Consider the following 23,910-nt stretch of genomic DNA (forward strand, 5'->3'; position numbering starts at 1 on the left):
TAGAACAGATGGTCAGACTTTTTGCTTTCACTTCATCCAACAGAGCAGCGTTTTCCCTGCCGATTTCCATCTGGAGCATGACTTTAGCGTACTTACTGTTTGATTTTGAAACATCCTATCCCAAAAAGCATTCTTCCTAAAGGCACTCTTCCTAAAACTACTCTGAATCCTGCTCACCTCCACTATCATCTCCATGCTTTTCTAGGCAAAAGAATGCTTCTGGAAGAAAATAGAAACAGTGTGGATTTAAGATTTGTGTTACTTGGGTTTATTCATTCATTGACTTAATAAATATTTATTGAGTACCTACTTTTGAAAGATGAAAAGCCATCAAGGGGAAGCTACTTCACTTCCCACCTCCTACTTGCACCTGTAATTCCCTTCCCTTGTTCACTCCTGTTGCAGAGAGAGAAGAAGAGCCCCTCCTCCTTTTAAAAGCTGGACCTTCCACCTGTGCTTTGGAGCCCTGGCCTTCATTGGAGGCCTTTGCACTAGTATTGTCTCTTTCCTGTTTCCAACCTCTTCCTCTTTAATGGTTTCTTTATAGTCAGTATTTAAACATACTCAAGTATCCCTCATTAAAAGAAAAAAAAAAGATAAATCTTCCTTAGTCTTTCATCCACATCGTTCTCCAGCTCTTATGCTCTCCCCTCCTTCCCAAAGTTGTGCAAAGTATTGCCCACAGACACTCCACCTTGATTTTATTAACCACCCCTTACTCCTCAACGCCATCAATCTGGAATTTGTGCTGCCATTCCTCCAAAACTGCTTCAGTAAGATCATCAATTTTTATTTCTCCTTTTACTTGGCCATTCCCTGTTTGAAATGCTTTCTTCCTTTAACTTCTGTGACATCACACATTTCTGATTTTCTTCTCTCTTCTCTAGATGTTCCTTTTTGACCATCTTTGACAGATCTCCCTTTGTGCGACCATTAAGTGTTTCTCACATTCTGTTGTAATGCATACATCTCTTCCTACTTTGGCTTTTTCCTAAGGTAAATGCATTCACTCCCATGGCTTTGTTACCATTGGCATACCTACAAGTCTCAAATCTATAGCTTCAGACCCATATATCCAATTGCCTCCATAAGCTCTCTATCTGAATTTTCCACTGGCATCTCAAACTCCCAGCATATCTAAACCTAGACCTATCGTCTTCATTCCCAAACCTGGTCCTCCTCTGCTGTTTCTCAGCTCAGTACGTGCTAGTATCAGCTGCTTTGAGAGTCATCTTCGACCATTCCTTCTTCACCCTTCATTACAAATCAATTACTAATCTTGTCATTATACTTTCTAGATATTCTGAAAACCATCTTTTTCTCCATTTTTACCACCATCATCTCTTACCTAAGCTACTGCAACAGCCTTCTTTTAAAAAGGGCAAATCTGTTTATATCACTATCATTGCTTATATTATGGCTGTCCATTGACCTTGGGATAAAGTCCAAAATCCTTAATATGGTCTACAAGGTCTTATATGTTCTGACCCCATCTGCGCTTCCACCTTTATTCTATGTCCCTTTCCCCCACTTCTCTCTCCTCTGCAGACATGTTGGTCTCCCATCAGTGCTTCAATGCATCATCCTCTCTCCTCTTTCACACCTATCTCTCGTCCCCTCTCCTAGAAATCTCTACCCTTCACCTAACTACTCCTATTCGTCTTTTTAGGTTTCAGCTTAATTGAAAGCAGAGTTGATTAGTTCTCCTTCTTTACATTCACATTATGCCCCATTCTTATCCTTCCTAACACTTCTCACTTTTATATTGTCTACCTTCACTAATAGTCTATAAGCTCCAGGGGCCATACCTGCCGTGCTTAGCAATGTATTCTTAGTGCATAGCAAGCACAGTGTCTAGCAAATTTTGGTAATAAAATATATATTAATTCTTTCATATAGTAAGTGACAGATCAGTTTCACCTTTATTTCTGCAAAGTATTCCTTGACTCATTCAAGCAGAATTGATAACTTCCATGTTAACCTCACCACTATACCAAAGATACTACCTGTATCTTATTTCTCTTTTTATCCCTAGCACTTCACTTGGTGTCTGGAACAAAGTGAATGCTCAATGTATGCTTATAGTATTGAACTAACAGACTTTGCCAACTGGCTGGATATGAGATCTGAAGGAACACAGAAAGTCAAAGATAAACTCTGAAGTGTGGGCTAGCCTTTACCAGAAATGGAAAACTTGGTAAAGGAGGATGGTTTAGAAAATAAATATATGCAGTTCTGAGCATAGGTATTGATAGTCATAGTGACAGAGGGGGGAATTTATACAGAAGGTCAGTAAAGCAATGGAGTCCTGAAATGGCAACATGAAGATAATTCCCAGGTAGGAAGCAGTCTGCTGTAGCCAGGAGAGGGCTAATGGATGGGATACATTCTAATTTGCCTAGGACATCCCAATTTACACCTGTTATCCTAGCATAATAATGATGGTGCTGCCCCCTTGTATGCTTAAAAGTATCCAAATAAATTAGGGGTGCCCAGCTGGCTCAGTTGGTAGAGCATGCAACTCTTGATCTCAGGGTCTTGAGTTCAAGCCCCACATTGGGCATAGAACTTACTTAAAAAAAAAAAGTGTCCAAATAAATTATATGACTAGCCAACCAGAAGACCACATGAATTTGGAAAAGTTAAGTGAGCTAAGGGCAAGAACATTTAGGACAAGAGCATAGCAAGAAATTAGAGTGATTTCAAGTTGCAGACAGTGAAGGATGTACTGAACTGAATGACATTTTATAAAGGCTATGAAATGAACCAGCTAGCCACTTCTGGATGAGCAATGTCATAAAAACCCTGATAGGTAGACATTTTCATCCATATTTTATAGATAAAAATAATCAAAGCTTAGATTAAATAACCTGCTCAGAAAGTTAGAGCTTAAAAAGTAAAACATAGTGCCTTTTTCTTGCTCCCAGCCATCTTGGCGGCTGTTCCTGGTTGGCCTTGCCCACACCTAAGGCAGGAAGACGGTGGATGCAAAGGAGACAAAAAAGCCACTAGAGTCTATCTACTCTGGGCTCCAAGTCATCATGAAAAGTGGAATGTATGTGCTGGGGTACAAGCAGACTCTGAAAATGATGAGACATGGCAAAGTGAAACTGATCATCCTTGTCAACAACTGTCCAGCCTTGAGGAAATCTGAAATAGATTATGCCATGTTGGCCCAAACTGGTGTCCATCAGTACAGTGGCAATACTACTGAATTGGGTTTAGAATGTGGAAAATACTGTGGAGTATGCTCATTAGCTATCATTGATCCAGGTGATCCTGATATCATTAGAAGCATGCCAGGACAAACTGGTGAAAAGCAAAACATGCAAAATTCTTCTTTAATGAAACTGGCCAGAGCTTGTTTATTTATTTATTTTTTAAATATTTTATTTATTTGACAGAGAGAGACAGCGAGAGAGGGAACACAAGCAGGGGGAGTGGGAGAGGGAGAAGCAGGCCTCCCGCCGAGCAGGGAGCCCAATGCGGGGCTCGATCCCAGGACCCTGGGATCATGACCTGAGCTAAAGGCAGACGCTTAACGACTGAGCCACCCAGGTAACCCTAGATCTTGTTTAAAAAAAAAAAAAGTAAAACATAGCTAGAAAGCAAAACTAACTAAATATAAACAAGTAATTGAAAAAAGAAGTCAAAGGGGGAATATCTGGAAGTCACGAGAAGTCCTTTCTCTGATAACCTATAAGCATCTTGAGTGGGAAGGGAGAAATAAAGCACCCATATGATGACTTCCCCATAAGGGGGGGCAACCGCTACTACCAAGATCCTTCACTATAACTTGCAAAATTAGTGCTCACTAATTTTCTGGAGTCATGAACTTCATTGAAAGCCACCCTTCTTTTCCCAAGAGAGAAGTAATTCTAGGAAGTAACTTTAGTGAAATGGAAAATAGACACTTCTACCCTGGGACACACCTTGACTTCAAAACCAGCTCGCAGGTAGAGAAAAATCAAATATTCAGGGGCAAAAGGAAGTTAATCTTGGCTAAAATGAATGTCAAAGAAGATATTGCAATGAAAGACAAAGCAAGAAAGGGATGACCTAAGGAGAGTCTGGAAATAAATGTGTAGGACCGAAAATTACTCCGAAAGTCAAATCAAAGCGAAACAGTGGAGTGACACCACAGAGGCATGGGTAGAGAAGGTAAGACAAAGGAATATAAACATTTCATGAGGATGACTTAAAGGTTCTAAGTTGGAAAACGAGTTGACACTTGTGATGATTCCTTCAAAGTGAGTGAAAATTGCATTGTAGCAGTAAATATCCTTTAGTCTTTCCCAAGAGCTAAATAAGGTGCTCTTTACTATGTAATAATAGGAGTTTCACTTTTTACTGCCTCCCTCATTGAATGGTGTCTACTAAGCAATTATACTTCAGCTACGCTGCCTCTTTTCCCTTTCCCCTTTTCCCCTTCTTCTGAAGACTAGAAAGAGATGAATGCAAGAGCACACAAGCAATGAGAATTTCACTTGAAGGCAATCAGTTTTAAGAAGCACTTTGCACAAATGCGCTGCATTTAAGAATGCTTTTGGTACGTCTATCTTTCCATGGGACAACCCAGCCCAGTGTACAGAAACCAAGAAACCAAGACTGACTAGTTGTGGAACTTAGGTAAATCATATACTTTCTCTATTTTCCACTTTTTAATTTATTTAAGTAATCTCTAGGCCCAATGTGGGGCTGGAATTTATGACCCCAAGATCAAGAGTTGCATGCTCTGTGGACTGAGCCAGCTAGGCACCCCTCTGTTATTCTAATAGTCACTTTTTCTATATATATTGCATGGTTGGTTGTTGTTGTTTTGGTGACAAATTCTACACAAAAGTAAGGTAGGTATTGTTAAGGAATGCCTTGTAAATATTAAATCCGTTTTTATTTTTTTTAAAGATTTTATTTATTTATTTGACAGAGAGAGACAGCGAGAGAGGGAACACAAGCAGGGGGAGTGGGAGAGGAAGAAGCAGGCTTCCCGCGGAGCAGGGAGCCCAATGCAGGGCTCGATCCCAGGACCCTGGGATCATGACCTGAGCCAAAGGCAGATGCTTAACGACTGAGCCACCCAGGTGCCCCTCCCTTTTTAAATCATTATAAAGGCAGATAAATTATTACTTTCTTTATTCCTTTCCTCTATTTTTGTAACAACCTAACATTTTATTGAATAAAGAGTCATGAAACTTAAGAGTTTGAATAAATGCTGGAGGTCAAGTTAAAATTGGTATTTGAGAAATAATTCAACTTCTATGGCCTCTTCTTAATTTACATATTAGTCAATCAATAAACAAACATTTGTTCAGTGCTTCCTGTGTGTCAGGAGTTATGTTGGGCTGTGGGATGGGAGGGATACAAAGTACTCTATTTCATCAAATCAAAAACAGTTTGGATTATAAGAAGCATCTCAATTTTCTGAGCTGTTAAAATGTGGAAAAATATGCATCTAAGACGTGGTTATATGTGGGTAAAAAACAAAGAGCTTCCACGGTGAAAAAACAGAATATATCCATATTCTACCCATATCCAATTGAGTGCTAGAAACAAAAAGCATCTCCAGAAGTTTAGTGCAGCAAGAAGTCTCAAGGAGCTGAAGGTGGTGAGGGAGGTGCACTGTGTATGACACTGGCCTAGTTCTGCTAACGTATTTTCTATTGATTCTATAAAGGCATGGGCAAGAAAAGAACAAACTAAAAACTAAGATTTATACTTTCCCTCCTGAAATGTGACAACTTTAAGTTTTGTTAAGACTTCTGAATCCCGTAGTTACACCAACCCAAAACCATGATTTCTCTTGTGTTGGAAAATTTAACTTACCAACAATTCTGTAAATTATGAATTAAGCAAATACATACTTTGCTAACATAAGAAGGAAACTTAGGGGAAACGGCCCAAATCATTTAAAATTTGAGCCTGTAATAATGGATGCAAATACTTTAAGATAATAGTTTTGGCATCATTCCTATGCTGGGAGAGTGAAAATCAAAACTGTTCTCCAGTGGAAGTTCTAAACTATGTCTGCATCTGTAGCTCTAGGCCAGGTTCCTAGGCCACTACTAAGTCCCTGTTTCCCCACCCCCCACCCCAAGCTGTAAGTACCAAGACCTCCATCCTCTGATTAAAGAGGACTCCAGTTGATGCTACACTTAAGAGTTTAATCTTAGGACCACTGTTCATTCCCCTCCTCAAAGAACTTTGAACTTCAAGCTTCTTAGCTCCCGCTACTGTCCTCTGCTGCATCTACTGTGACTAATCACACTTCTGCATGAAAACAAATACTTGTAGGACCTTCCAGACCACAGCTGACTTTTATTAAGCCTTTGTGTCCACTGTTCTCCAGGAGTCAGCTGTGACTAAATCTGCCAAGCTTCATTCTGGTTTTCATAGGTCAAAGCCCCAAATAGAATTACCTGCTCTCTTCCCAAATTTGTCCTCTGTGGAACTGTCATCCTAAAATGCTCTACACTTCCTTAAGCCTAGTGTAATCCTTCTCCTCTCTCCCTACACAAACCCTCCATTTGCCCTCTGGAATTCCAATTCCTCTACACACTCAATCATTTCCCTGAATGCTCCTTCCACTTGGGTGCTTATTAAAACCTAGCCTTCTCTAGGACACTTCCCAGGCTGTTCCCTCCAGTGAGATCTGCTCATATTTTTCACACCTCTTTAGTGTCAGGAGACCAGAATACTCCCCGGTGCTAGTCAGAGTCCACTGCTTCCCCACTCTCTTGTAGAAACCCCTGCCACCCACTCCCTGATTGGTCAATGTAATCCACCTGCCTTCTGTGTGCTCATCGTTCACAGAAGATACTGGCACTTGGTTACTGTGTTCCTGTGTCCTGCAAGTCCTGCCATCATCCTAAGTGAGTTCAGAAAGACCCGCCTAATCTCTGATGTCCTCCTCCAATGCTACTTGGCCACCTATCCCTGCCACGCACACCCCCAGTCACTCCCTGGACCTTGTCATCATCACCTAAAACTCCTCTACTTTCTTTATTTCTAAAATCACTAATTCTTTTCCCCCTCCCCTAAAATCACTAATTCTAATAGCCCACTTTCTTACCACAATCACCTATACTTCCAGCTCACTTATTACACCAGCCTGACTGCAAATGCCCTTTCCCTTTGTTTGAAAAAATTATGGAGCACTTCGCTTCCTTTCTGTTACCTCCTTCCTGTCTTTACTTCTCTATTTATCTGGCTTAGCGTTCATGGTCCATCATTTCACTCGCTCTTAGAATTACCCTGAACTCTCTCCTTAAATACACTCTTTCCTTGTCTTCTAAGACACCACACTCGCCTGGTTTCTCTTACTTGTCCAGCAGGCTTTCAGAGACATTTTTACTCCCTTCTCCCTCCTCTATTACAAAACATTTACATGTCGGAGTGTTTCAGGGATCTATCCTAGGAGCTTTTCTCTTTTCATTCAATATCTTTTCCTTAAGTAATCACAGCTCTTCCTATGGGTTTAATTACTGTCAGTATGCATATGCTCCTCAAATTCACACTCGAATTCAGAATTGTTGTTTGAGCTCCAGATTGATATACCTGCTTACCTGACATCTTCAAGTGAATATCTCCAAGGGATCTCCAACACAGTGTGTTCAAAAGTAAACTCATCACTTTCCCATTAAAGCTATTCCTTCGAGAAACCCAAGTCACCTTTGACATCGCCCTCTCTCACATCTCCCCATATTTAAATAATCTCCCCATATTTAAATAAGATCTGTTAATTCTATCTCCAAACTATTTCTCAAAATTTGTCCACTTTTTCCATCTCTACTGCCACCTCTCTGGTCCAAGTCATTATCATTTTTCATTCAATAGGTATTTACTCAATATCTACCATGTGCCATGACCTGTAAGCGCTAGAATATACAGCTGCAAAGGAGCCTCTTGCCTGGATCACTTAAATAATTGGTCACATTGAAATTATTTTTTCCCCCTCCAGTCTGTTTTCTGCTTTGGAAACAAAGTTTCATTTTGTTTTTTAAATGCAAATCTGATTTTTTCATCACTTGATGTATGGATTAAACTAGATTATGAATGTAAAGGACTTAGTGTCTGGCATGTGATAGTCAATAAATGCTAATCGGTGGATATATGTTGAATAACTCAGTAAACGATTTTGGAATAACTGGCCAGCCATTTAGAAAAAATACGACTTTATCCCTACCTCACTCCTTAGACCCAAAGTATGTCGGGGGAATGAAACCATAAAAATACTCGAAGAAAACAAGGGGAAATATTTGTATAACCTTGGAGTTGAAGAAAGGCTTTCAAAACATGTCCCAAAAGTTAGAAGCCATAAAGAGAATCTGGTAACCACATACCAATGTAAACATTCTGCATAGTGAGAAAGGCCATACATAAGACTGGAAGACAAATAGCAAATAGTGAAAATATTTTAAAAAATAGTGAAAAAATTTATAATAATTAAAAAGAGTTAATAACAAATATCTAACTAGCTTCTTATAAATCAACAAGAAAATATTAACAACCCACTAGCAAAAGGTCAAGCTGCATAAATAGAAAATTCACAATCTAAGATCTACAAGTGCCTAAGAGCCTAAAGAAAATAAGAATAAAACAATAAGCTATTACATTTTACCTATAGGTTGGCAAAGATTAGAAAGACTGACTACATTCCGTGTAGGTAAGGAAAATGGGCACTCACCTGCACTTTAGGTGGAGCATAAATTTGAACAATCTTTCTGGAAACAGTTTGGCAATGGGGAACCTAATATGAAATATGTGTACCTCTTGATATAGTAATTCCACTTCCAGAAATTTACTCTAAAGGGATCATTTAAATGGTTCAAAAAGATGTATGCTGAGAATGTTCACTGCATAATTTATAAAATTGGAAATAGATATTTATTGAAACAGCAATGATCTTCTTTGGCGCTGTTCATGATACTAGGGATACAGAAATTACAATATAGAGTGAAAATTCCTTTTCTCATGGAGTTTACTTCCAAGGGTTAGAAAAACATTAAACTATAAACAAATAAGATACTTTCAAATAGTGACACATGCTTTGAGGACATAAAACCGGGTGCAAGAACGTGACAAATTAAAAAGAAAAGGTGTTTTAATATATAACAGAAGAAATTTTTCCTGATGTGAAGAGCTGTGGAGCACTGATTCTACACAGGAAAAGGACATACTGTGTCGCAAGAAAACCAACAATGAACAATTGAAACCAAGATATATCCTGATTAAGTTCCTTAGCTTTCACGATGAAGAAGGAATTCTTCAATCAAACAGGCTGAAAAAGCAGATCACGTATAAAAAGGAAGAATCAGGCTGGTCTCAGACTTCTCCACAGCGGCATTCAGTGGCTGCAAAGTTTCTAGGGCAATAAAGTGAGCCCAAGAATATAATATCTGATCAGGTTGTCATTTAAGTCAACAAGCCAATAACACACATTCTCAAACAAGCAAGAACCTGGGGAGTAAATAACATACAATCCTTCCTGAAAAAACAACTTAAGATGAAATCAAGCCAACCAAGAGATGAATGAAAATGCTGGGGTAAAAGTAAAGCAACATTCGACATCAGAAAAACAATGGAGCATGACTTCAAGGGTGTGAGGGGAAGCAAATGCAACCCATGAATTTTATTCTTAGTCAGGTTGCTTTTCAGGTAAGGCATACCTCGTTTTATTGTACTTCACTTTATTACATTTCATAGTTTTTTATAAATTGTGGCAACCCTGCATTGAGCAAGTCTATTGGCGCCATTTTTCCAACAGCATTTGCTCGTTTTGCGTCTCTGTGTCACATTTTGGTAATTCTTTTTTTTTTTTTAAGGTTTATTTTATTTATTTGAGAGACAGAGAGCATGAGCAGGAGGGACAGAGGGAGAGGGAGAGAGAATATCCAGCAGACTTCGTGCTGAGCATGGAGCCCAATGTGGGCCCAATCCCACAACCATGAGGTCATAACCTGATCAGAAACCAAGAGTCAGATGCTTAACCGACTGTGCCACCCAGGTACCCCTCATTTTGGTAATTCTTGCAATACTTCCAACTTTTTCATTATTATTATATTTGTTATGGTGATCTGTGGTCAGTGATCGTTGAGGTTACTATTGTATTTGGGGTGCAATGAACATGTATTATGGGGCACCATGAACTGTGCCCATATAAGATGGCAAACTTAATCCATAAATGTTTTATGTGTTCTAACTGCTCTACCAACTGGCAGTTCACCTGGTCTCTCTCCCTCTCCTCGGGCCTTCCTAGCCCCTCACACACAAAAATATTGAAATTCGGCCTGTTAATAACCCTACAGTGGCCTCTAAGTGTATGAATAAAAGGAAGAACTACACATCTCTCACTCTAAATCGAAAGCTAGAAATGATTAAGCGTAGTGAGGAAGGCATGTTAAAAGCTGAAATAGGTCAAAAGCTAGGCCCCTTAAGCCAAATAGTTAGCCAAGTTGCTAATGCAAAAGAAAAGTTCTTGAATGAAATTAAAAGTGCTACTCCAGTGAACACATGAATGAAAAGAAAACAAAAGAGCCTTATTGCTAATATGGAAAAAGTTTGAGAGGTCTGGATAGATCAAACCAGCCACAACACTCCCTTAATTCAAAACCTAATCCAGAGCAAGGCCTTCCCTCTCTTCAATTCTGTGAAGGCCAAGAGAGGGGAGGAAGCTGCAGAAGAAAAGTTGGAAGCTGGCAGAGGTGGGTTCATGAGGTTGGAGGAGAGAAGCCATCTTTGTAACAAAAAAAGTGCAAGATGAAGCAGCAAGTGCTGGTGTAAAAGCTGCAGCAAGTTCTCCAGAAGATGTGGCTAAGATAATTCATGAGGGTGGCCACACTAAACAACAGATTTTCAATATAGACAAAACAGTCTTATATTGGAAGAAGACGTCATCTAAAACTTTCATAGCTAGAGAGAAGTCAATGCCTGGCTTCAGAGCGTCAAAGGACGGGCTGACTCTTGCTAGAAGTTAATGCAGCTGGAAATTTTAAGTTGAAGGCAATGCTCATTTACTGTTCTGTTTACAACATGGTTTACTGAATATTTTAGGCCCACTGTTGAGACATACTACTCAGGAAAAAAAGATTCCTTTCAAAATATTGCTGCTCATTGATGATGCACCTGGTCACCCAAGAGCTCTAATGGAGATGTACAATGCGATTAATGCTGTTTTCATGCCTGCTAACACAGCATCCATTCTGCTGCCCATGGATCAAGGAGTAATTTCAACTTTCAAACTTATTATTTAAGAAACACATTTTGTAAGGTTATAGTTGCCGTAGAGACTGATTCCTCTGACAAATCTGGGCAAAATACATTGAAAGCTTTCTCAAAAGGATTCTCTATTCCAGATGCCATTAAAAACATTTGTGATTCATGGGAAGAGGTGAAAATAGCAACATTAACAGGAGTTTGGAGGAAGTTGATTCCAACCCTCATGGATGACTTTGAGGGGTTCAAGACTTTAGCGGAAGAAGTAGCTGCAGATGTGGTAGAAAGAACAAGAGAACCAGAATCAGAAGTGGAGCCTTGAAATGTGGCTGAATTGCTGCACTCTCATGATAAAACTTGAATGGATGAGGAGTTGCTTCCTATGGATGAACAAAGAAAGTGGTTTCTTGAGAGGGAATCTCCTCCTGGTGAAGATGCTATGAAGACTGTGGAAATGACAACAAAGGATTTAGGACATTACATAAACTTACTTGATTAAATTGGAAGGATTAAATCCAATTTTGAACAAAATTCTACTGTGGGTAAAATGCTATCAAACAGCATTGCATAGAGAGAAACTTTTGTGAAAGGAAGAGTCAATCAATGAGACAAACTGTCCTGTTGTCTTATTTTAAGAAATTGTCACAGCCACCCCAGCCTTGAGCAACTACCACCCTGACCAGTCAGCAGCCATCAACATCGAGGCAAGACCCTCCACCAGCAAAAAGATTATGATTCACTAAAAGCTCAGATGATGGTTAGCATTTTTTGGCAATAAAGTATTTTTTAATTAAGGTATGTGCATTTTTTTAGACATAATGTTATTGCACACTTAATACACTACAGTATAGTATAACTTTTATATGCATTGGGAAATAAAAAATTCATTTGGCCAGCTTTATTGTGACATTCACTTTATTGTGACACTTGCTTTATTGGGGTGGCCTGGAACCTAACCTGTAATATCTCTGAGATGTGCCTATATAACAGCAAGTCACATTTGGATATATCCTTCCAAGTGATCCTCCAAAAGAAGCCATACCAACATATATCCCATTAACAGTATTTGAAAATACCTGTTTTCCTATACCCTCATCAGTTGTATTAAAGACACTAACAATTTTTAAATTAAATAGCAGTGATACACCCCTCTCATGTATCTTTTAAAAACTATAGCAGTCTTATGGGATAGATATATCACTGCTATTTTAATTTTGTTCCCTTAGTTAAAAGTGAACTTGAACCATTTTCAAATGTTTGTGAGACATATTATTATTAGACATATTTTCTGTAACTTTTCTAATTCATATCCTCTGCCCATTCTTCTATTGGGTTGTCTTTTCCTTATTCATTATTAGGTTTTCTTCATATATTGTGGATATTAATCCTTTATTTATTATGTAATTTGCCAATATGTGATCCTAGTCTATCATGTCTCTCAAGTTTGTTGATAGTGTTTTTCTTTGTATAGGAGTCTTTTACTTAGTTAAATCTTTTCCTTTATAGATTCTAGATGGTATGTCTTACTTAAAAGGAGCATTTCAACCACATGATTAAAAAAAATATTTGGGGCACCTGGGTGGTTCAGACGGTTAGGCATCCGCCTTCGGCTCAGATCGTGATTCCGGGGTCCTGGGATCGAGCCCCGTGTTGGGCTCCCTGCTCCGCGGAGAGCCTGCTTCTCCCTCTCCCTCTGCCTGCCACTCCCCCTGCTTGTGCTCTGTCTCTCTGTCAAATAAATAAATAAGATCTTTAAAAGTAATAATAACAAATAAAAAATATTCTGCTGTATTTCCTCCTGCCTCATAAGTTTCATCTTTTTCACTAAGATCTTTACTTAATTATCAGATTCACATAAACTAAGATTGTCAGACTCACATAAAGAATAGAGATATCCGAGGGATGTCTGGGTGGCTCAGTGGGTTAAGCATCTGCCTTCGGCTCAGGTCATGATCCCAGGGTCCTGGGATTGAGCCCTGCATTGGGCTCCCTGCTCTGCGGGAGGCCTGCTTCTCCCTCTCCCTGCGCTCCCTGCTCTGCCTACTTGTCCTCTCTCTCTCTCTGTCAAAAAAAAAAAAGAATAGAGATATACTTTTCAACTGACTGGAATGCTTGAGACCCTATCAGAGGTGCCCCATCTCAATCTGTAAATACCTGAGAAGCAAAAGTAGTAAACCAGTACCCTGATGAGATTGCCAGACCTAGTAATTAAAAAGGGGGACTATTTCATCCAGGTGATCCAAGACGACAAGAATGCTGAGTATCTTTACTAGAGACATACAAGGGAAGAGGACTTCTCCTGGCCAGAGGAAATAAATAGCCCTGAAGCCTTGAAACGTTCAGGTTCTCCTGTTTCCAATATATTTCTTTGTTCCATGGTCAGTCCTGGATGCATTCAGCTAACATTTATCTCTGTAGCTTTCCTCTACGTTGAGTTGTATTGCAGACCACACTGAAGCTTTTTTTCCTTGGTTGTGTTCATACCACTGATTAGTAATCAAGTAACCATTCCCAAGGGCCTAGGAGACCTTGGGTTCCTTTCATCACCTGCCCATTAAGTTAAATTCTCTCAGGGGCAATCTTATTTGTAAGTTCTCAGTCCTAACTACAACAGCTTTATCTGGGAAGAGAAGTTTGAATTGAAGAAAGATTGTTGAACAGTTCAAGACAGTATATAACAGAGAATTGTGTTGTACAAGAGTTACTGAAGGTTTTTACGCATGGAAATGAGTGATGGAAGTGATGTGGACTGGTCTGCCAGTCACGGGGAGGTGGTCGCTGGAGCCAGGGAACTGCGGGGGACAATGAAGGTAGGGACACTAGTTGGGAGGCTGCTGTAATAATTTGGACAAGCCAGCTCCAAATTCTAGACCAGAGTCTCCACCAAATTCCTCTCTGGTTCCTCAGCCCTTAGCCCAAAGTGAATTCAAACCTTCAAGTACTTTAAAATATGTTGCACCAAATTATTGTTTGTCCTATTAATTTATTAAACCTCTTAATTTGGGGGCGCCTGGGTGGCTCAGATGGTTAGGCGTCTGCCTTCGGCTCAGGTCATGATCCCAGGGTCATGAGATCGAGCCCCATATTGGGCTCCTGGCTCAGCAAGGAGATGCTTCTTCTCCCTCTGCCTCTCTCCCTGCTCAGGCTCTCTCCTCTCTCTCTCTCTCTCTCTGTATCTCTGTGTCTCAGATGAATAAATAAAATCTTTAAAAAAAAAAAACCTCTTAATTTGACTTAGCAATGCCTTTCTTTGTAATGATATCAACCATTATCAGGGGCCCACAGTGTGGCAGACATTTAAATATTTTTCTATAATCCTATAACAATCTTATAATGATTTACAGATAAGCCAAGCAAGGTTCAGAGAGTTTTAAGACAATTGTACAAGGTTTCACAGATAGAAAATGACAGTCCAGACATCAAATAACATATCATAAATTAAGAGAAGTGATTTATTTTATCACTTTTCTGGAAAACAATAATTATTTTTGACAAAACCTGAGCCACAGATACGCTGAAATAGTGGTCTCCAAACTTCTCGACTGTGCATACTTATTGGTAAAAAAGCCCACCTTCTCCCAATATATGTATATTTATTTCTAATTTACTACCATCTGCTAATACCACTTAGGGCAGAATTCATTATAATGTATGTAAATCCATATTTCAAATACTCTTCTTAATAATTTCAAAAAGTTTTTGCTGACTTCTTGTCAGATCTGATTAGCTTATGATTGTTTTTATCTGATAATCTGTCTAAGAACTCCCACTAGGAGTAGAAGCGATTGATTGTGCTTGCATTTTTTGGTCTTCTTTAAAAGTCATGTTTTCTTTGTAGGAATGCTTTAAACCCTCTGTCCTTTCTATGAAGACATTTAGCTAAAACTAGTTAATATAATCAGTAAATCCTTTAACTGGGTACACGTTAACTGCAACACGTCTTAAGAACCTCTGTCAACCCCAATGTTTATAGCAGCAATGTCCACAATAGCCAAACTATGGAAAGAGCCCAGATGTCCATCAACTGATGAATGGATAAAGAAGATGTAGTATATATACAGTGGAATACTACTCAGCCATCAAAAAATTAAAATCTTGCCATTTGCAACGACGTGGATGGAATTAGACTGTTCTTGTGCCTTTCTGAGCACAGTGAGATCATATTTTCATATGATCTCACTCATATGTGGAATTTAAGAAACAAAACAGAATCATAGGGGAAGAGAGGGAAAAATAAAAGAAGACGAAATCAGAGATGGAGACAAATCATAAGAGACTCTTAATCATAGGAAACAAACAGGGTTGTTGGAGGGGAGGGAGTTGGGAGGGATGGGGTAACTAGGTGATGTAATGAGCACTGGGTGTTATATAAGACTGATGAATCACTGAACTCTACCTCTGAAACTAATAATACACTATCTGTTAATTAATTGAATTTAAATGAAAACAAAACAAAACAACAAACAAAAGCTTTCCTCTATTTATGGGAAACAGACCCATAAATACAGAGAACAAACTGAGGGGTTACTAGAAGGGAGGAGGTTGGGGGGGATGGGCAAAATAGGTGAAGGCAAGGGGGAGATACAGGCTCCCAAGTACGGAGTGACTAAGTCACAGGAATGAAAGGTACAGCATAGGGAATATAGTCAATGATATTTTAATAGCATTGTATGGGGACAGGTGGGAGCTCTGCTTGTGGTGAGCAGAGCACAATGTACAGACTTGTCTAATCGCTATGCTGTACACCTGAAACTAATGTAATGTTGTATGTCAACTATATTTGAATAAAAAAATTCTATTACATATATATGAATTTAAAATATTCCATTATATATAGATATATATATCTATATCTATAAAAGAATCTCTGTCAATCCTCCATATTGTTGAATTTCCCGCTTCCCTTTAGGATACATCGTGTCCCTTCATGACAGGTGACCAGGTGACCTACCAAGTAGGGTGCACATGGATGGACATCTGGGCCTTTTTGTTCACTTGCATGGTGGGTGAGCCTACTCTGTGCCTGGAGTGTGCGGGAGGACCACGGTTTGGCCTGTTCATCTCAGTTTTAAGGTTCCAGAACTTAGAAGAGTCATAGCAAGACTGTAGAATTCAGGTCTGCTCCCTCATTTTCCTTTTTGCGACTACAAGAAGAGACAGAATCTCATACAGGCTTGCTGCTGGAAGAGGCTTTTAGGGGAAGCTTGTCAGAACCCCTTGTTTCACTTTATTTTTTTTTTTAAGATTTTATTTATTTGACAGAGAGAGACACAGCGAGAGAGGGAACACAAGCAGGGGGAGTGGGAGAGGGAGAAGCAGGCTTCCCACCGAGCAGGGAACCTGATATGGGGCTCGATCCCAGGACCCTGGGATCACGACCTGAGCTGAAGGCAGACGCTTAACCATCTGAGCCACCCAGGCGCCCCCCTTGTTTCACTTTAGAGGGAGATGTGGGATGAGGTGCACAAGCCTCCCAACTCCATGGCCTGGGCCTTTCCAGGACCCTGCCAGAGGCAGGTTTCCTCACCTACTGATCTCATCTCCACCCCATTACCACTTTGGGTCAGGGCCAAGAACCAGGATGTCCCCCCTTCCCTGGAGTGGTCACTGCACCCCTTATCCCCCTTGAGTTTCTGGGAGACCCAAATCCTGGAGGCACAGGGAGGGTGGGAGGAGGCCAGCTAATTAGCCAGTCATTGTGATTAGCCATGAGAGCCACTCTTCCTCCAAAGCCTGGACAGTCAGGCAGGGGCAGAGCACGGGTGCAGGGCTACTTGCCCACCGCACAGATGTCCTGCCCCCCGGACAGTGCCTGAAACCCACCCTTCCCGCTCCCTTGGCTGGGCCCATATGCTCCTCCCTCCCATTCTGTACCCCCACCACAGGTTTCCTAGACTGTGCACAGAATGGCAAGAGAATAGTCATTCCCCCCACTACTCTTAGGTGTAACGTCTAGTTTTGTCAAAGGGGGCGGTGCTAGGCAGCCCTAGCTGCCATTCCTTAATGCACACTGAAAGACTGTGGGTCTTTCATGACCTGGAACCCAGCCCTTTCCTTTCCATTACCCCTATGGAGATGGAATTGTCTGGACTTCACCAGGAGTCTCCTCAGCACTCCACCATACACACCATTCCTGCCTAAATCCCTCTCTTCCACTCCCCTTCACTTTGAATGACTTGCAAATTGACTTCCAAACACCCAGTTTGGGCACCACAACCACCCCTAGGCCCTCTCAAGTCTCTTCCCAATAAGTAACAGTAGCTAACCCTTAAAGAAGACTTATTATACGCTCAACACTTTATATAGATTAACTCATTTAATCCTCACAAGTTTGTGAGGTCGACACTATAGTTACCCACATTTTATAGTTGAGGAAATTAGATCACGGAGAAGCTAAAGCCCTCGCCTGAGGTCACCTTGATGGTTAATGGTGAAGCTGAAGTTTGAACGCAAGTAATACAGATCCAGAAGTCTGCCCTTAACCACTATATATACTATGCACCAAGATAAACCTTATATAGAGAACTGATGTTTTCTCCACTTTTGTAAAGTATGACTAAAAGCTTTAGGAAATATTATTGATCTGCATCATATAAGCTACACAAATTCAGCTTCAAGTAAAGTTCCCCCAGCTGCCTTTCAGTCAAATTGCTACTGCCCCAAAGGCCTTCCTACATGGAAATTCTGGAACTGCTGCTGCAAACGCCCTTCATCTTTCTCCTTCTTGAGACCCTTGATATCCTGTGGACACCTTCATTGGTGGTCTTGTCTGCTCTCAATGATATTCCTTTCCACTCCTCAAGGGAACACCTGCAGTGCTCACTAGCTGAATGTTTACTCCTCTTTCTGGAAGGAAGATGAAAGCGAGCAAGGAGAGCTGGGTACACAGACATCCATCAACTGGGCTTTTGATCTCTCTGCCCAGGGAAGCAGATTTCACACCCAAGCCAACTGCAACAAGTTTCACTAGTGAAGTTTCCTATAATATCCCATTCAGTCTGGAACTGAATCTGCACTGTGGCAAGTCCCCTCAACGCCATGCCCCCCAAGAGTCTAGGGCTGGCTCTGGGGTGATATGACAGGACAAACCATCAGTTCCTGTGGAGTTTGAACAACATCAGGCCCCAAACTCAGAGTTCCTACTATGTGCAGAACCCATCGTGTGTCCATACTTGCCACCACCACCAGCATGGGAGAGATACTTGCTGGACACCAAGGCCAGCCCTGCCCAGGGCTCTTGCCCTCAGACCCTTGAATTCTGATGCAGGATCAAGTAGGGAACCTGGGCACAAGTGAAGAAACTGTCTCCGGGCTCTCGGACAAATGGGATTTGGTGAACGGATGAGGGCGCTGCCAGGAGGGGCTGCCCCGTGGCAGCTGGAGGGGAAGAGAAGCAGTCAGCGCAGGCAAGAAAGGCTGGCGACCAGCTGTGGCGGAGGCCAGACAGCTGGCTGGCCAGAAGAAACCCTTTAGGATGTCGTTCGGGCCCGAAACGCGCCCTCGACAGGGGAAGTTATTGCGACGCCCTTGCAAATATAAAGTGCTGTACAAACACTAAATCTAAAATGGCTAATAATTTTGTTATGTTAAAGCATTCGTGTCAGGTAATTAATGTACTCATTGTGATCATTTAATTTTATGGCAGGTAGTATAGGGCTGGACAGAAATAGGGCTCTTTGGCCCAGTCCTCTCATTTCTCGTTAGGGAAGCACAGTCTCCCTGATCTCCTGCACCAAGGTCCTGCTGGAGGGGCTGCTGTGGGGTGGGGTGGGGGGAGTGCCTCGGGGGGAGGGACCTGGGCCTCCATGCTTCAAGGATTTCACGAGCCTTGGCCCCTGGTGCCTAGAGGCCCTAGTGCCCCCTGGTGGTGCCTGAGGTACCACCATTTCCTCAAAGGAAATTCCCAGCGGAATCCGTGAGGAAAAGAGAAAATTGTGATCTGCTATTGGAAACTTCTCCCTTGACAAGTATGCCTCAAGGCTACCAGGTGCTATGCACAGTAAAGGGGGAGCTGGCGTTGCTGTGTGGTGTTCCTTGGGGGGCGGGGGGGGGGGCGGCAGAACCCCCCGTTCTGTAGCAGTTGGAGCCCCTGGGAGGAACCAAGAGGCCCAGCCTTCTTGGCCCCCAGAAAGTCCCAAAGGGAGGCGGTTCAGGCTCCAGCCCCCAGCACAGGCCACCATGGAGCTCTGTGGAGAGAGGAACTCCCGCTGCTCTTTGCTCAGTCTACCGAGGGTCCAGCTTGAAGCAGTGACTCCATCTTCCCTCTGTTCTCTATATTCCTTCTCCCTACCTCCCACCCCTCTGCCTCCTCAACATACCCTGAGCCAAGGCAACTACTCTCATTCCTTTCCCCAAATCTTCTCATAATCTCTTCCATGAGGAGCCCTTCCTGGTTAAGTAGGTTCCAAAGAAGAACCTCATCTTCTATCAGCTCTCAGTCCCAGTCTATATGTCAGCCTGGAGTGGGTCTCAGGAGGGGGTAACGCTGGCCTTGGCTTGCCCTGAATGAGCCCCCAATCTCAAACATGTCTACATTCACACAAATGCACAGAAAGCTATCTCCATCTCGACCTCCCCATTGACCCTTGTGTGCCGAGACGTGGTGACCAGAAGGCTTCTCCATATTGGAAATATTAAGATTGGCTTGGTTATATACTGAGCCGTAACTTAGAGAATCCTTGAATCCTTGACTGTGGTCAATGCACACTCTTGTTTCTATCTTTCTTCTCTTCCCCTATTCTCTGCTGGACTTACCTGTCCCTTTAAGACATTGAGGGTATAGCAGCCTGCTTGCCCAATAACTAATATATTTATTGCTGACCCAGAAAGGTTTGGGATATATCCTTCATAGTGGCTTTCTTTGCTAAAATCAGCAGTAGCTGCCCGGATGACCCATAAACTGCAGGTTACTTGGAACCACGTGGGCGGAGCCACCAGCCAGCGGACCATGGCCTTGCCAGTCTCAGAATCAGTGTGTGCTTAGGCAGCTCTCTGATAGGACCCTAACCCACTCAGCTGAGGGAAGGATACGACCACTGCCTTCCAGATCCGTATTTAGCCTAGAACTCCATGTTCGTTAGCATGAGTCTCACAAAGGAAAATCACAATGCTACTACTACTGAGGCATCACCATGCGCCAGGGGCTGTAGAAAAGCACTTTATATATATTGTTTCATTTCATGCACCCGAGCCTCCTATGTCATTGGTGCCATCTGTGGCTTCATTTTACAGATACAAGAACTAAGTCTGAGATTGGTTAAGCAGTTGACTTAAAGTCATATGGTTGCTGGGGAGCAGAGCTGGGATCTGAACTCAAGCAGTCTTTGGCAAGAATCCATGTGCTAAAGCACTACTCTGTATCGCCTCCTTTTGTGCCGGGTTGTCTGAATGCACTGGCCTTCCACTTTGAAATTATTATTGCTGTCTACTCTGTGTTGGGCACTGTGCTAAGCCCTTGGGAGGACTGGACATTATATAAGAATGATTGATTGGTTGAGGCTTTCCATTAGAAAGTCACTGTTGCAAGTTGTATTGGAAAGTCATTTGTACTGGATAGTGAATACCTGGCACATCTGCAGCTCCTTGCGAGGAGAAGGGGCTCTGGGTACTTCCTTCCGCAGTGATGACCGTGCTTGGTATCAACTGACTTTACTATTCTGACCACAGCTAACTGCCTCAGGGGTGGACACGTGACCCGAAGGCAGCCAATCTATTTGTTGGTCAGGAGTCCATGAAGTGGCCTAGCAAGAAATTCTGCCCCACGGAGTTACTGACTGGGATGCGGCCACGCCAATTAGATCCTTTCCCTTGGAAAATAGAAACTAACGTTAATTTTAAGTGTTAGGTGCTGCAGAAGCAAGGACAGAGTACTAAGTGACTATAGTGGTGAAAAACAAGATTGGAGATCAATGAATGCTCACTCAGAGGCAGCAATGGAAACACCTCATTTCTAGAACTACACTGTATCCTGAACAACAGCATTTGCAGAGTTTCTATGGGCTCTGTGAAGTCTCATGGTGTGGCTATGTCTCTACTTCCTTATTACTTTCTATGTCCTCACAATGATCCCCTATTACCAACATAACCTCAGTGTGTTCTCATGGAATTCACAATTAAGTGGGTAACACAGACAGACAATGAAGCAATTACAACAGTGTGATAAATGCAACCATGGCGGAAGCCCAGGAGGCTGTGAGGGCACAGAGGAGGCACCAGGAAGCGTACATCTAGCCAGAGACAGTCAGGGAGGGCTTCCTGGAGGAAGATGAATCAGATACAGTTCTCATTTTACTCAAAGCAAAAATCATCACCCTTAAAATCACCCTACATAATCTGACCTTCTGTCCCCACATTGCCTTTCCAATTTCTATTCTTGTCATTGTAGTCCCCTTTTGCTCACCCTACTCTACCTTCACTGGCCTTTTGGGTGCTCCTGAAACACACTGGCTCCTGCCTTAGGATCTTTGCTCTTGCTCTTCTCTTTACCTGGAAAGTCTCCAGATATCCACTTGTTCAACTCTTACTTCCTTTAAATTTTGCTGAAATCTCATCTTCTCAATGAGGCCCACTTTGGCATCTGATTTAATACTGCATCTTGTCTGCCAACTCCTATGCCCAGGCAGTACTGATCTCCTCACTCCACTCTACTTTTTCTTTATTCCTTAGAACTTATCATACTTACCATCTCCCAACATACTTAATGATTTACTTACTCATTCACTTACGGTGTTTCCCCATTTCCCCCCACCCCTAGAATGTAAGCTCAACATGGATAGAGGTCTTATTTTGTTTGTTGACTGTTGTATGTCGTGTTCCCCAGAAAGCAGATTCTGAGACAAAGATTAGTATGCAAGATGTTTAGTAGACTGCTCTTGGGATCAGCACCAAGAGAGGGAAGCACGATTAGGCAGAGGGAGAAGCTGAATTGTGAAGCAGTCCCAACAAGACCTCAGCCAGTCCCACAGGAAGCCCTGGAGCTGGGATGATCTTTCAAAAGTACCCAGAGTTGGGATAAGTGAGCTTGATCTTTATGCCCCAGTATTGATCAGTCATTGATGCGATTGCCCTGAGAAAGAGGCAGGACGTTGGGCAAAGAAGTTTTCTTCAGCTGCAGTCATCCCCCAACAAGACTAACACTCCCAGCAACTGGCAGAATCGGTCCTTCATTCCTGAAGGGGGAACTAGGCAGCAGATCACTGCCTTCACTGCAATTGACCCTGGTACCGCTTGGATTCACTTTTTTATACTGGTTCTGAGGGCACCTCCTCCAGGATTTCCGTGGGCCTCTTTTCCCAGGGGAAACTTAGAAGAAGAAGGTTTGAAGAATGAAATAAAGACCCCACTGTTGGATCTGGTCTCAGGGTCACAGCTTATATCCATTATACTCCTCCTCTGCTCACAGTTCTAGGTTCCTTTTGCCCTCAGCTAGCACATCTGTTGGTCTTGGTAGCTTAGCTGGTGGCATGATGTAGACTCTCATTCTTGGGGGATCTCAGACTGGTTACCATTCCCTTCTCAGGCTGGGGCTGTTGCACTTGTCCTTAGACCATCAAATTAGGAGAAGGGAGTACTAATAGATCAAGTATCAAGTGGATCGCCTGGCTGTTCCCATTGTGTAACAGCAGTCCTGCTGCCTCCTAATGATCTGAGCCAATTACCTCTGCCAAGATATAGTGACTTTTCCTCTTGCCTGTCGTCTGTGGCATGATGAACCCGAAGAACCCAGGCAGCAGGCATACCATATAGTTTAGTGGGACTCTTACTGTGTCTTCTAACAGAAGTGTTCCCCTTTGGGAATCAGCTCTTCTAAATTTGCAAAGCCCAGCATTGTATATTTCACAGAGAGATCACTGGGAGTAATTGTAAATGAGGCTTTGGTTTCTGGACCCCACCGGGGATACATCTCCATATAAAGATCTTTGATTTAAAATGTATACTGTGTCCTAGGGGGCACCTGGGTGGCTCAGTCAGTTAAGTGCCTTGACTTTGGCTCAGGTCATGATCTCAGGGTTGTGAGCTCGAGCCCCACGTCAGGCTTTGTGATGGGCATGGAGTCTGCTTAAGATTCTCTCTCTCCTCCTCTGCCCGCCCCGCCTAAAAAATGTATACTGTGAAAAAAAAATGTATACTGTGTCCTAGAACAGAGTTTCTAATCTTGGCACTATTGACATTTTGGACTGGATAATTCTTTATTTGGGTGTGTGGGGAAGGGGGTGAGGTTGTCCTGTGCATTGTAGGATGCACACCCCTAGCTTCTATTTACTAGATGCCTGTAGCACTACCTCTCCTTCTCCCTTCCTCCAGTTGCAAAAATGAAAAATGTCTCCGAATATTACCCAAAGCCCCCGAGGGGGCAAAACTATTCCCAGTTGAGAGCCAGTATCCAAAAAGATGGTGCCCCATTCTCATAGAGTATCACCTCCTAGCTGGTGTTTCAGCTGGGCCTTCAAAGGGCCATTTCATTGTTCAGTTAGCTTCTGGGTGCTATAGCATGTGATAGGCTCATTCTTGCACCTCTATTCCTGTAAAGTAGGTCCCTTGGTATGACATGGTAGATAGTATATGAGATTGTATGCTGATGAACCAGACACTCTGTAAGCCTTCATTTGGTGGTCCTGGCTAAAGCCCTGCAGGCAGGAAAGGCCAACTCATAACCAGAATATGTATCTATTCCTGTCAAAGTGAATTTCTACTTCTTCC

The 23,910-nt window shown here is 42.2% G+C and overlaps 1 pseudogene; it reads left to right on the top strand.

Moving 5' to 3' along the window:
- Positions 1–2,321: 2,321 nt before the first annotated feature.
- On the top strand, positions 2,322–6,359 carry LOC112811894 (large ribosomal subunit protein eL30 pseudogene; annotated as a pseudogene).
- The last annotated feature ends 17,551 nt before the right edge of the window (positions 6,360–23,910 follow it).

This window comes from Callorhinus ursinus, unplaced genomic scaffold, assembly GCF_003265705.2.
Source record: "Callorhinus ursinus isolate GAN/ISIS: 27379988/994484 unplaced genomic scaffold, GSC_fseal_2.0 scaffold18, whole genome shotgun sequence".
NCBI classification, from domain to species: domain Eukaryota; kingdom Metazoa; phylum Chordata; class Mammalia; order Carnivora; family Otariidae; genus Callorhinus; species Callorhinus ursinus.